Genomic DNA, 14,728 nt, shown 5'->3' with positions numbered 1-14,728 from the left:
AGTATTGTAAGTAAACAATGGCACTATTTGTACAGTATGTTCAGACGACCATCATGGGTACTTAAATGTATGCATACCATTTGCACTTGATGAGTGGTCAATTAGAATCCAACGACTTTTACTGATGCAACTCATTGCCACACAATGACCTCCAGTTGCAACTCCATCAAAAGTACTTCAAAGCAATACAAAGAAGAGCAGTTGGCACTGAAGATGTCCTCCAAAAGTTATGTTCTGCCAAAAGATCCCTAGACAATTAAAGAGACACTGCTTGTTTTTCCAAATAAATGGATATTAAATTCATGCAGGCAGTAGTTCCCTGATCTGGGAAATGAGCGGTCAGCAACACTACCCCAACAAAAAGCACTTACTGCATTCAGGATTCAAGTCAGTGCTTGTGTTTGGGTAATGTTAATGCCAAATTTATTCATTCCTCTGGTCATATCATCATGATGTAAACTGACTTCTTCTGCGGCTGTCCAGTACAATTTCCGTTGAAGCACTCACAACTAAGACAACCCCAAAGTGAAGCACTTATGAAGACAAGAATCATCAGTGTCTCTATTTGAGGTGATCTGAGAGTGAACCTATAGCTTCCAATACACTCAGGTGATTTTGTCAAGTAAAACTGCCCCAACAAGTAGCACTTACTGATTTAACAGTCAAGTCAATGCTAAAGTTAGGGTAATAGTAATGACTTCAAAGAATGTCCATATTCTTCAACAAGCAACACACAATGTAGAATGCCTTATCTGGGAAATGAGCGGTCAGCAACACTACCCCAACAAGAAGCACTTACTGCATTCAGGATTCAAGTCAGTGCTTGTGTTTGGGTAATGTTAATGCCAACTTTATGCATTTCACTGGTCATATCATCAACTGACTTCTTCTGCAGCTGTCCAGTACAATGTCTGATGAAGCATTCACAACCAAGACAACCCCAAAGTGAAGCACTTATGAACACACAAATCATCAGTGTCTCTATTTGAGGTGATCTGAATGTGATTCCAATGATAGCTACCCTCAGTCTTCAGCATATGTCTTGTTCAACCACCTCAAAAGCAAGCACTTACTGAATTCAAACTTCTGTCAATCCTAGAGTTGCGCCAAAGTCAAAGATGTGCAGTGAACATTCAAAGTCAAAGATGTGCAGTGAACATTCTTCTCTTCTTACGAGTTTCTCTGTAGTCCGGAATCTTTCCTTCTAGCATCTTCTGCGTTGTGTCACAGTAGCAGAAGTAGTTGTGCTCCTTGCAGAGATTTGCCTTTCTTAAATACTGATAGCAGCCACTTCCATCCAACTCCGCCCCCCTTTAAATGAAGTTTCAGTGGTCTTTAGTATTGTAAGTAAACAATGGCACTATTTGTACAGTATGTTCAGACGACCATCATGGGTACTTAAATGTATGCATACCATTTGCACTTGATGAGTGGTCAATTAGAATCCAACGACTTTTACTGATGCAACTCATTGCCACACAATGACCTCCAGTTGCAACTCCATCAAAAGTACTTCAAAGCAATACAAAGAAGAGCAGTTGGCACTGAAGATGTCCTCCAAAAGTTATGTTCTGCCAAAAGATCCCTAGACAATTAAAGAGACACTGCTTGTTTTTCCAAATAAATGGATATTAAATTCATGCAGGCATATTAAATTCATGCAGGCAGTAGTTCCCTGATCTGGGAAATGAGCGGTCAGCAACACTACCCCAACAAGAAGCACTTACTGCATTCAGGATTCAAGTCAGTGCTTGTGTTTGGGTAATGTTAATGCCAAATTTATTCATTCCTCTGGTCATATCATCATGATGTAAACTGACTTCTTCTGCGGCTGTCCAGTACAATTTCCGTTGAAGCACTCACAACTAAGACAACCCCAAAGTGAAGCACTTATGAAGACAAGAATCATCAGTGTCTCTATTTGAGGTGATCTGAGAGTGAACATATAGCTTCCAATACACTCAGGTGATTTTGTCAAGTAAAACTGCCCCAACAAGTAGCACTTACTGATTTAACAGTCAAGTCAATGTTAAAGTTAGGGTAATAGTAATGACTTCAAAGAATGTCCATATTCTTCAACCAGCAACACACAATGTAGAATGCCTTATCTGGGAAATGAGCGGTCAGCAACACTACCCCAACAAGAAGCACTTACTGCATTCAGGATTCAAGTCAGTGCTTGTGTTTGGGTAATGTTAATGCCAACTTTATGCATTTCACTGGTCATATCATCAACTGACTTCTTCTGCAGCTGTCCAGTACAATGTCTGATGAAGCATTCACAACCAAGACAACCCCAAAGTGAAGCACTTATGAACACACAAATCATCAGTGTCTCTATTTGAGGTGATCTGAATGTGATTCCAGTGATAGCTACCCTCAGTCTTCAGCATATGTCTTGTTCAACCACCTCAAAAGCAAGCACTTACTGAATTCAAACTTCTGTCAATCCTAGAGTTGCGCCAAAGTCAAAGATGTGCAGTGAACATTCAAAGTCAAAGATGTGCAGTGAACATTCTTCTCTTCTTACAAGTTTCTCTGTTGTCCGGAATCTTTCCTTCTAGCATCTTCTGCATTGTGTCACAGTACCAGAAGTAGTTGTGCTCCTTGCAGAGATTTGCCTTTCTTAAATACTGATAGCAGCCACTTCCATCCAACTCCGCCCCCCTTTAAATGAAGTTTCAATGGTCTTTAGTATTGTAAGTAAACAATGGCACTATTTGTACAGTATGTTCAGACGACCATCATGGGTACTTAAATGTATGCATACCATTTGCACTTGATGAGTGGTCAATTAGAATCCAACGACTTTTACTGATGCAACTCATTGCCACACAATGACCTCCAGTTGCAACTCCATCAAAAGTACTTCAAAGCAATACAAAGAAGAGCAGTTGGCACTGAAGATGTCCTCCAAAAGTCATGTTCTGCCAAAAGATCCCTAGACAATTAAAGAGACACTGCTTGTTTTTCCAAATAAATGGATATTAAATTCATGCAGGCATATTAAATTCATGCAGGCAGTAGTTCCCTGATCTGGGAAATGAGCGGTCAGCAACACTACCCCAACAAGAAGCACTTACTGCATTCAGGATTCAAGTCAGTGCTTGTGTTTGGGTAATGTTAATGCCAAATTTATTCATTCCTCTGGTCATATCATCATGATGTAAACTGACTTCTTCTGCGGCTGTCCAGTACAATTTCCGTTGAAGCACTCACAACTAAGACAACCCCAAAGTGAAGCACTTATGAAGACAAGAATCATCAGTGTCTCTATTTGAGGTGATCTGAGAGTGAACATATAGCTTCCAATACACTCGGGTGATTTTGTCAAGCAAAACTGCCCCAACAAGTAGCACTTACTGATTTAACAGTCAAGTCAATGCTAAAGTTAGGGTAATAGTAATGACTTCAAAGAATGTCCATATTCTTCAACCAGCAACACACAATGTAGAATGCCTTATCTGGGAAATGAGCGGTCAGCAACACTACCCCAACAAGAAGCACTTACTGCATTCAGGATTCAAGTCAGTGCTTGTGTTTGGGTAATGTTAATGCCAACTTTATGCATTTCACTGGTCATATCATCAACTGACTTCTTCTGCAGCTGTCCAGTACAATGTCTGATGAAGCATTCACAACCAAGACAACCCCAAAGTGAAGCACTTATGAACACACAAATCATCAGTGTCTCTATTTGAGGTGATCTGAATGTGATTCCAATGATAGCTACCCTCAGTCTTCAGCATATGTCTTGTTCAACCACCTCAAAAGCAAGCACTTACTGAATTCAAACTTCTGTCAATCCTAGAGTTGCGCCAAAGTCAAAGATGTGCAGTGAACATTCAAAGTCAAAGATGTGCAGTGAACATTCTGCATTGTGTCACAGTAGCAGAAGTAGTTGTGCTCCTTGCAGAGATTTGCCTTTCTTAAATACTGATAGCAGCCACTTCCATCCAACTCCGCCCCCCTTTAAATGAAGTTTCAGTGGTCTTTAGTATTGTAAGTAAACAATGGCACTATTTGTACAGTATGTTCAGACGACCATCATGGGTACTTAAATGTATGCATACCATTTGCACTTGATGAGTGGTCAATTAGAATCCAACGACTTTTACTGATGCAACTCATTGCCACACAATGACCTCCAGTTGCAACTCCATCAAAAGTACTTCAAAGCAATACAAAGAAGAGCAGTTGGCACTGAAGATGTCTTCCAAATTTATGTTCTGCCAAAAGATCCCTAGACAATTAAAGAGACACTGCTTGTTTTTCCAAATAAATGGATATTAAATTCATGCAGGCATATTAAATTCATGCAGGCAGTAGTTCCCTGATCTGGGAAATGAGCGGTCAGCAACACTACCCCAACAAGAAGCACTTACTGCATTCAGGATTCAAGTCAGTGCTTGTGTTTGGGTAATGTTAATGCCAAATTTATTCATTCCTCTGGTCATATCATCATGATGTAAACTTCTGCGGCTGTCCAGTACAATTTCCGTTGAAGCACTCACAACTAAGACAACCCCAAAGTGAAGCACTTATGAAGACAAGAATCATCAGTGTCTCTATTTGAGGTGATCTGAGAGTGAACATATAGCTTCCAATACACTCAGGTGATTTTGTCAAGTAAAACTGCCCCAACAAGTAGCACTTACTGATTTAACAGTCAAGTCAATGCTAAAGTTAGGGTAATAGTAATGACTTCAAAGAATGTCCATATTCTTCAACCAGCAACACACAATGTAGAATGCCTTATCTGGGAAATGAGCGGTCAGCAACACTACCCCAACAAGAAGCACTTACTGCATTCAGGATTCAAGTCAGTGCTTGTGTTTGGGTAATGTTAATGCCAACTTTATGCATTTCACTGGTCATATCATCAACTGACTTCTTCTGCAGCTGTCCAGTACAATGTCTGATGAAGCATTCACAACCAAGACAACCCCAAAGTGAAGCACTTATGAACACACAAATCATCAGTGTCTCTATTTGAGGTGATCTGAATGTGATTCAATGATAGCTACCCTCAGTCTTCAGCATATGTCTTGTTCAACCACCTCAAAAGCAAGCACTTACTGAATTCAAACTTCTGTCAATCCTAGAGTTGCGCCAAAGTCAAAGATGTGCAGTGAACATTCAAAGTCAAAGATGTGCAGTGAACATTCTTCTCTTCTTACGAGTTTCTCTGTAGTCCGGAATCTTTCCTTCTAGCATCTTCTGCGTTGTGTCACAGTAGCAGAAGTAGTTGTGCTCCTTGCAGAGATTTGCCTTTCTTAAATACTGATAGCAGCCACTTCCATCCAACTCCGCCCCCCTTTAAATGAAGTTTCAGTGGTCTTTAGTATTGTAAGTAAACAATGGCACTATTTGTACAGTATGTTCAGACGACCATCATGGGTACTTAAATGTATGCATACCATTTGCACTTGATGAGTGGTCAATTAGAATCCAACGACTTTTACTGATGCAACTCATTGCCACACAATGACCTCCAGTTGCAACTCCATCAAAAGTACTTCAAAGCAATACAAAGAAGAGCAGTTGGCACTGAAGATGTCCTCCAAAAGTTATGTTCTGCCAAAAGATCCCTAGACAATTAAAGAGACACTGCTTGTTTTTCCAAATAAATGGATATTAAATTCATGCAGGCATATTAAATTCATGCAGGCAGTAGTTCCCTGATCTGGGAAATGAGCGGTCAGCAACACTACCCCAACAAGAAGCACTTACTGCATTCAGGATTCAAGTCAGTGCTTGTGTTTGGGTAATGTTAATGCCAAATTTATTCATTCCTCTGGTCATATCATCATGATGTAAACTTCTGCGGCTGTCCAGTACAATTTCCGTTGAAGCACTCACAACTAAGACAACCCCAAAGTGAAGCACTTATGAAGACAAGAATCATCAGTGTCTCTATTTGAGGTGATCTGAACATATAGCTTCCAATACACTCAGGTGATTTTGTCAAGTAAAACTGCCCCAACAAGTAGCACTTACTGATTTAACAGTCAAGTCAATGCTAAAGTTAGGGTAATAGTAATGACTTCAAAGAATGTCCATATTCTTCAACCAGCAACACACAATGTAGAATGCCTTATCTGGGAAATGAGCGGTCAGCAACACTACCCCAACAAGAAGCACTTACTGCATTCAGGATTCAAGTCAGTGCTTGTGTTTGGGTAATGTTAATGCCAACTTTATGCATTTCACTGGTCATATCATCAACTGACTTCTTCTGCAGCTGTCCAGTACAATGTCTGATGAAGCATTCACAACCAAGACAACCCCAAAGTGAAGCACTTATGAACACACAAATCATCAGTGTCTCTATTTGAGGTGATCTGAATGTGATTCCAATGATAGCTACCCTCAGTCTTCAGCATATGTCTTGTTCAACCACCTCAAAAGCAAGCACTTACTGAATTCAAACTTCTGTCAATCCTAGAGTTGCGCCAAAGTCAAAGATGTGCAGTGAACATTCAAAGTCAAAGATGTGCAGTGAACATTCTTCTCTTCTTACGAGTTTCTCTGTAGTCCGGAATCTTTCCTTCTAGCATCTTCTGCGTTGTGTCACAGTAGCAGAAGTAGTTGTGCTCCTTGCAGAGATTTGCCTTTCTTAAATACTGATAGCAGCCACTTCCATCCAACTCCGCCCCCCTTTAAATGAAGTTTCAGTGGTCTTTAGTATTGTAAGTAAACAATGGCACTATTTGTACAGTATGTTCAGACGACCATCATGGGTACTTAAATGTATGCATACCATTTGCACTTGATGAGTGGTCAATTAGAATCCAACGACTTTTACTGATGCAACTCATTGCCACACAATGACCTCCAGTTGCAACTCCATCAAAAGTACTTCAAAGCAATACAAAGAAGAGCAGTTGGCACTGAAGATGTCCTCCAAAAGTCATGTTCTGCCAAAAGAGCCCTAGACAATTAAAGAGACACTGCTTGTTTTTCCAAATAAATGGATATTAAATTCATGCAGGCATATTAAATTCATGCAGGCAGTAGTTCCCTGATCTGGGAAATGAGCGGTCAGCAACACTACCCCAACAAAAAGCACTTACTGCATTCAGGATTCAAGTCAGTGCTTGTGTTTGGGTAATGTTAATGCCAAATTTATTCATTCCTCTGGTCATATCATCATGATGTAAACTTCTGCGGCTGTCCAGTACAATTTCCGTTGAAGCACTCACAACTAAGACAACCCCAAAGTGAAGCACTTATGAAGACAAGAATCATCAGTGTCTCTATTTGAGGTGATCTGAGAGTGAACATATAGCTTCCAATACACTCAGGTGATTTTGTCAATTAAAACTGCCCCAACAAGTAGCACTTACTGATTTAACAGTCAAGTCAATGCTAAAGTTAGGGTAATAGTAATGACTTCAAAGAATGTCCATATTCTTCAACCAGCAACACACAATGTAGAATGCCTTATCTGGGAAATGAGCGGTCAGCAACACTACCCCAACAAGAAGCACTTACTGCATTCAGGATTCAAGTCAGTGCTTGTGTTTGGGTAATGTTAATGCCAATTTTATGCATTTCACTGGTCATATCATCAACTGACTTCTTCTGCAGCTGTCCAGTACAATGTCTGATGAAGCATTCACAACCAAGACAACCCCAAAGTGAAGCACTTATGAACACACAAATCATCAGTGTCTCTATTTGAGGTGATCTGAATGTGATTCCAATGATAGCTACCCTCAGTCTTCAGCATATGTCTTGTTCAACCACCTCAAAAGCAAGCACTTACTGAATTCAAACTTCTGTCAATCCTAGAGTTGCGCCAAAGTCAAAGATGTGCAGTGAACATTCAAAGTCAAAGATGTGCAGTGAACATTCTTCTTCTTACTCTTCTCTGTAGTCCGAATCTTTCCTTCTAGCATCTTCTGCGTTGTGTCACAGTAGCAGAAGTAGTTGTGCTCCTTGCAGAGATTTGCCTTTCTTAAATACTGATAGCAGCCACTTCCATCCAACTCCGCCCCCCTTTAAATGAAGTTTCAGTGGTCTTTAGTATTGTAAGTAAACAATGGCACTATTTGTACAGTATGTTCAGACGACCATCATGGGTACTTAAATGTATGCATACCATTTGCACTTGATGAGTGGTCAATTAGAATCCAACGACTTTTACTGATGAAACTCATTGCCACACAATGACCTCCAGTTGCAACTCCATCAAAAGTACTTCAAAGCAATACAAAGAAGAGCAGTTGGCACTGAAGATGTCCTCCAAATTTATGTTCTGCCAAAAGATCCCTAGACAATTAAAGAGACACTGCTTGTTTTTCCAAATAAATGGATATTAAATTCATGCAGGCATATTAAATTCATGCAGGCAGTAGTTCCCTGATCTGGGAAATGAGCGGTCAGCAACACTACCCCAACAAAAAGCACTTACTGCATTCAGGATTCAAGTCAGTGCTTGTGTTTGGGTAATGTTAATGCCAAATTTATTCATTCCTCTGGTCATATCATCATGATGTAAACTTCTGCGGCTGTCCAGTACAATTTCCGTTGAAGCACTCACAACTAAGACAACCCCAAAGTGAAGCACTTATGAAGACAAGAATCATCAGTGTCTCTATTTGAGGTGATCTGAGAGTGAACATATAGCTTCCAATACACTCAGGTGATTTTGTCAAGTAAAACTGCCCCAACAAGTAGCACTTACTGATTTAACAGTCAAGTCAATGCTAAAGTTAGGGTAATAGTAATGACTTCAAAGAATGTCCATATTCTTCAACCAGCAACACACAATGTAGAATGCCTTATCTGGGAAATGAGTGGTCAGCAACACTACCCCAACAAGAAGCACTTACTGCATTCAGGATTCAAGTCAGTGCTTGTGTTTGGGTAATGTTAATGCCAACTTTATGCATTTCACTGGTCATATCATCAACTGACTTCTTCTGCAGCTGTCCAGTACAATGTCTGATGAAGCATTCACAACCAAGACAACCCCAAAGTGAAGCACTTATGAACACACAAATCATCAGTGTCTCTATTTGAGGTGATCTGAATGTGATTCCAGTGATAGCTACCCTCAGTCTTCAGCATATGTCTTGTTCAACCACCTCAAAAGCAAGCACTTACTGAATTCAAACTTCTGTCAATCCTAGAGTTGCGCCAAAGTCAAAGATGTGCAGTGAACATTCAAAGTCAAAGATGTGCAGTGAACATTCTTCTCTTCTTACGAGTTTCTCTGTAGTCCGGAATCTTTCCTTCTAGCATCTTCTGCGTTGTGTCACAGTAGCAGAAGTAGTTGTGCTCCTTGCAGAGATTTGCATTTCTTAAATACTGATAGCAGCCACTTCCATCCAACTCCGGCACCCTTTAAATGAAGTTTCAGTGGTCTTTAGTATTGTAAGTAAACAATGGCACTATTTGTACAGTATGTTCAGACGACCATCATGGGTACTTAAATGTATGCATACCATTTGCACTTGATGAGTGGTCAATTAGAATCCAACGACTTTTACTGATGCAACTCATTGCCACACAATGACCTCCAGTTGCAACTCCATCAAAAGTACTTCAAAGCAATACAAAGAAGAGCAGTTGGCACTGAAGATGTCCTCCAAAAGTCATGTTCTGCCAAAAGATCCCTAGACAATTAAAGAGACACTGCTTGTTTTTCCAAATAAATGGATATTAAATTCATGCAGGCATTTTAAATTCATGCAGGCAGTAGTTCCCTGATCTGGGAAATGAGCGGTCAGCAAAACTACCCCAACAAGAAGCACTTACTGCATTCAGGATTCAAGTCAGTGCTTGTGTTTGGGTAATGTTAATGCCAAATTTATTCATTCCTCTGGTCATATCATCATGATGTAAACTGACTTCTTCTGCAGCTGTCCAGTACAATTTCCGTTGAAGCACTCACAACTAAGACAACCCCAAAGTGAAGCACTTATGAAGACAAGAATCATCAGTGTCTCTATTTGAGGTGATCTGAGAGTGAACATATAGCTTCCAATACACTCAGGTGATTTTGTCAAGTAAAACTGCCCCAACAAGTAGCACTTACTGATTTAACAGTCAAGTCAATGCTAAAGTTAGGTTAATAGTGACAACCCCAAAGTGAAGCACTTATGAACACACAAATCATCAGTGTCTCTATTTTAGATGATCTGAATGTGATTCCAATGATACTTACCTTCAGTATGTAGTCGGGTTGGCTCAGCCACCTTAAAGCTCAGTCCACCTTTAGAGAGCCTGATTAGGTTTGAATGGGCTCCAGGTGTAGCTCATTTATGCTCCTCTATATATACACCAAGCAAAACCTAAGGCTGCAACACCCTGCTCCTCATTCTTGTGGTGAGTTATGCTGGGGTGTACATTCAAGCTGTGTCCTTTGTTTTTTTAATTGGTATGTTTTGATGTTCTGCACTTGTCTTGTGAAATGTATTGATGTTTCAATGTTCTTGTCCAGATTTTGTCTTGATATTCACAAAGCTTCCTAGTGCTAAGAGTTGCTCCTCGTGATGAAATTCTAAGACTTGTGACATTTTCTTAGACTTTCCCATTAATTTTAAGACTAGGCCCTTGCAAAGATAACAATTATTCACAAAGTTTCTTACCCTTTAAAACAGCTCCTAAGGTGAAAGACTGTTACGCTGGAATTCCACTGGATGCGTGTCCGTTGTGGAACGGCTGCGCTGGTTATCCGCTGCGTGCTCCACCGGACAGCGGGAGTCACAAGGACCCATGAGATCTCATGAATTCACGCATAATTGCACAATATAACAAGATGTAGTTTCTATACACAGACCCACAAAACTAGAGGAGTAGTAGGAAGACATTTTGTCATACATGGTGTCAACCAGGTGAAATGACGTCTGAAAACCTCTGACCTGTTGACTTCAGGCCTGCCTCCGCCCATTATGACGTTTTCAAGGTGTAGTGCAGGGAAATATGATCCGCTGTGAGCACTGTGTATTTTATTTTGAAAATTAACCAGATGTTTTATTTTGTTTCTCTGCACGACTTCCTGTCCCGCACGATCTGCTCCATGCTGTTTTGCTGTTGTGCTCCGGCATCTGGCAAAAATAGAAGTCCTGCGTATCTGTTGCGGAGGGCTCCGGAGCGCCACAGCTGTGACAGAGCTGGAATGCAACACAGCTGCAGCCAGCGGAAGCACACACATTGACTAGAATTGAAATGTATCAGCTCCGCTGCCATTCTGAGAGTGCAACCCACACACATCTGGTGGAATATGGGGGTAAGGAGCAGGGAGGAGGACTTTTGAGAAAATGGTGGAAAGATGATGAAGTTGGAGAAATATTCTCCAAATGCTGGATGACAGTGAGTTAATGAACTAATGAAATGCCACAGATTAGATCATGCAGTGATAATATGTGTGGTTGATCTCATTAGGGATATGCACACATTTTCCAATTAATGCTATAATGCCAGAAATAAAACAATCATGAAACTAAAATAGAACTGGAAAAATGCAACAGTGCAGCAGTGATGACTTAAGTGTGTCTCAACCTTCCATCAGCAGAAAGATCACACTAACAATGACAACACTTTCACAGTCAGCAGTTCATTTACTTTCCACTGGGTGTCCACACCCAGGTGTGGGAGCCCTTCTGTGCGGAGTTTGCATGTTCTCCCCGTGTCAGCATGGGTTCTCTCCGGGTACTCCGGCTTCCTCCCACAGTCCAAAGACATGCAGATTGGGGACTAGGTTAATTGATAACTCTAAATTGTCCATAGGTGTGAATGTGAGCGTGAATGGTTGTTTGTCTCTATGAGTCAGCCCTGCGATAGTCTGGTGACCTGTCCAGGGTGTACCCTGCCTCTCGCCCAGTGTCAGCTGGGATAGGCTCCAGCCCCCCCGCGACCCTCAAGAGGATGAAGCGGTTAGAAGAAGAAGATGGGTGTCCACACTTTGCAGGCTCGCAAAAGGGCATGTCTGTGACAACCAATCACATCTGTTAAAAGAATGCATCATACCTAGCGACGGGGTCAACCACACCTCCTCACTAAGGTAAAAGTTTCTGTCCCTTCCTTGTTCAGAGCAAGGCTATTCAAGAGAAGGCTGAGACACGGGGTCAAACATGGGGGGACTGCACATGCGCAGTGTCACTTGAGCTGCGATGCTGGAGGGTGACAGGAAGGCGCTAGATAAAAAGTGCAGGATCCGCTCAGGCGATCAAGGAGTGCGCTTGGTGCGGTCTGCTTGGACTTTTGGATGGCGGCTGCCTGAAGTTGTCGGAATTGTATCTCTGTCATTCTCACCTACAGCGCAGGCCACCAGTGACAGGTCTGCACCTGCAGAACCTGGTTTTGACCAGCAACCATGGTTAAAGTTTAGTTACCCTAAAAGATGACAAAGATGCTATCAAAGTACTAGTAAGTGGAGAACACTTGTGCTTCTCTTATTTTCACTGAAGTTTTCTCCTTTTTACAGCTAATGGATGAAATACATAGTGGCTCTGGGGTGGGGAGTGCACCACAGACACAGTTATTTCCACACCAATCTTTCCCAGTCAAACTCCATCTGAACTCAGTCGGTCTTCAACTCCTGAACAATGTGATTTAGACAATCAGCAGCCTGGCCCATCAACTGCCATTCAAAGAACATATTCTGTGAAGATACTCCAAATAAGGCCTTTTTCCAAGTTTTGCATTTTCTTATTAAGATGTGGGATATGACGATATTATTCAGGTTTTAGCAGCATTCTTCAGACAAGTATACAGCACATTCAAAATATGTCTCAAATAGGGTTTTTACTGTAGTTTGCAACACACGGCCTCTCGTCTGTTCAAAGATGGCTCTGTGCATTGTCAGGGATACATTGTACACTACGAACTTGCCAACAGTTTGGAAGGCTGATGTAGAGATACATGCCCCTAAAAAAAAAGCCCATATTTCTGGTCTGAAGAGGAAACACATCTACTTTACAACGTTATGAAAGACTTGGATGTCAACAGATTTTTAGATGTACACAAATATCACAATGCTGAGCTTTTCAAGGAGATGGTTAAGGAATGAAAGAGGGAGGGTGTGTTATATATTTTATTTGTTCTCTGATTCACCATCGAGTTAAAAATGTGAACAAGAAAAGGAAACAAACTACTTTCTTCATTTATTAGAAAGTTTGTGCTCTTCACGATCTGTTATTTCCGTCATCAACTTTAATTATGGATATAATCAAAGTCAGAGTCTGTCTGTCAGACAGTCTGTCTACCAGCAAGAAACCCTTTAATATCAGTGATTGTCATTTCCATTCAGTCACACTGAGGCTGATCATTCCTGAGCGTCAAGCTGATGAGTTACAGAATTTTAATTTTCCCTGAAACATTTGGCCTCATAAATTATTTCCAGTGTTCAAAGACATCGTCATCGTATTCTGGGTTATTAAATAATGAACTCACAAATAATAATAATAATAATAATAATAATAATAATAATAATAATAATGAATAAATCATATAAACACATAGTGTGACTCTGAGCAGGACACAGGACAGATTATAAATACAGAACTCAGGTTGTTGTTCATGTGCAGGTGATTGTTAGACAGAGAGAAAACACTGCTGTTCTGCTACTGATAACTGTATCTGTATCATTATATATGTATATTTAACATTATGTGTGTGCAGACACAAACTCCATTAATATTTTCTATAATAAAATCACAGCTATGGCGAAAAAAGAAAAAAGCTACGGTGAAAAAGGCACAGCAGCGGCTGTACTTCTTGAGAGTTCTCAAGAAAGACAACTTGGAGAAGAGGCTGCTGCTGGCCTTCTACCGTTCCTCTGTGGAGAGCATCCTCACATACTGTCTGTGTGTGTGGTACACTGGCTCCAAGGCAGCTGACAAGAAAACCCTCCAAAGAGTGATCAACTCAGCACAAAAAATCATTGGTTGCCCTCTGCCCACACTGGATGACATATCCAAATCCCGCTGTCACAACAGACCCCTCACATCCAGCCCATCACCTGTTTGAACTGATGCCCCTCCAGGTGGCGCTACAGGTCAATTAAATCACACACCTCCAGACTTTGCAATAGTTTCTACCCCTGGGCCATAAGAACTGCCAACAAACACTGATCGGCTGAGACTTGGTATAGAACATGCCCCAGAATCAGGCTAAAATCAACTGGCCTGATTCTGGCTGCAGACACTGCCATCACTGGATTATTATGCCTGATTAAAACTGTTTTCATTTAGTTTTGGTATTCGGGCCAATGAAGAGCAGTGCCCATCTGTATTAACTTTGCCTTCTCGGGTGAGAGTCCCAAATGGAGTTCTGTATCTGTGAGAGGGTTTGAAGGGGAAACTACTGTATCAGCAGAGCAATAATGTAATGTAAAGCAGATTGTGCATGTAGATTTTTTTTGTCTTGAAACATTATGACTTTATTCTCATTAAATTACATGTTTATTTTGTAATATTACAACTTTTTACTCAAATATATCGCTTGACTTATCTGAGGATGACCTGCCTCTATCGGAAAGCATATTTTGACTTTGTCTGAGCTGTCTGTCTATTTTATTGCTATCTTATTGATGTTTCCCAATTATTATCATCTTAATCCCTCAATGTAACTTTGGCCTTCCTCATTTTATCTTACCTAGATAACAATTTACGACACCTTATTTGTTTTATTCTCCCTGCCTTTTAAATGTGTTTAGGCCTACTTTTATTGTACAGCATTTTGTGAAAGTTTTTTGAAAGGTGCTATATGAATA

Source organism: Epinephelus fuscoguttatus, linkage group LG16, assembly GCF_011397635.1.
Source record: "Epinephelus fuscoguttatus linkage group LG16, E.fuscoguttatus.final_Chr_v1".
NCBI classification, from domain to species: domain Eukaryota; kingdom Metazoa; phylum Chordata; class Actinopteri; order Perciformes; family Serranidae; genus Epinephelus; species Epinephelus fuscoguttatus.
The sequence above is the reverse complement of the archived record's forward strand: the minus strand, read 5'-3'. Positions refer to the sequence as shown.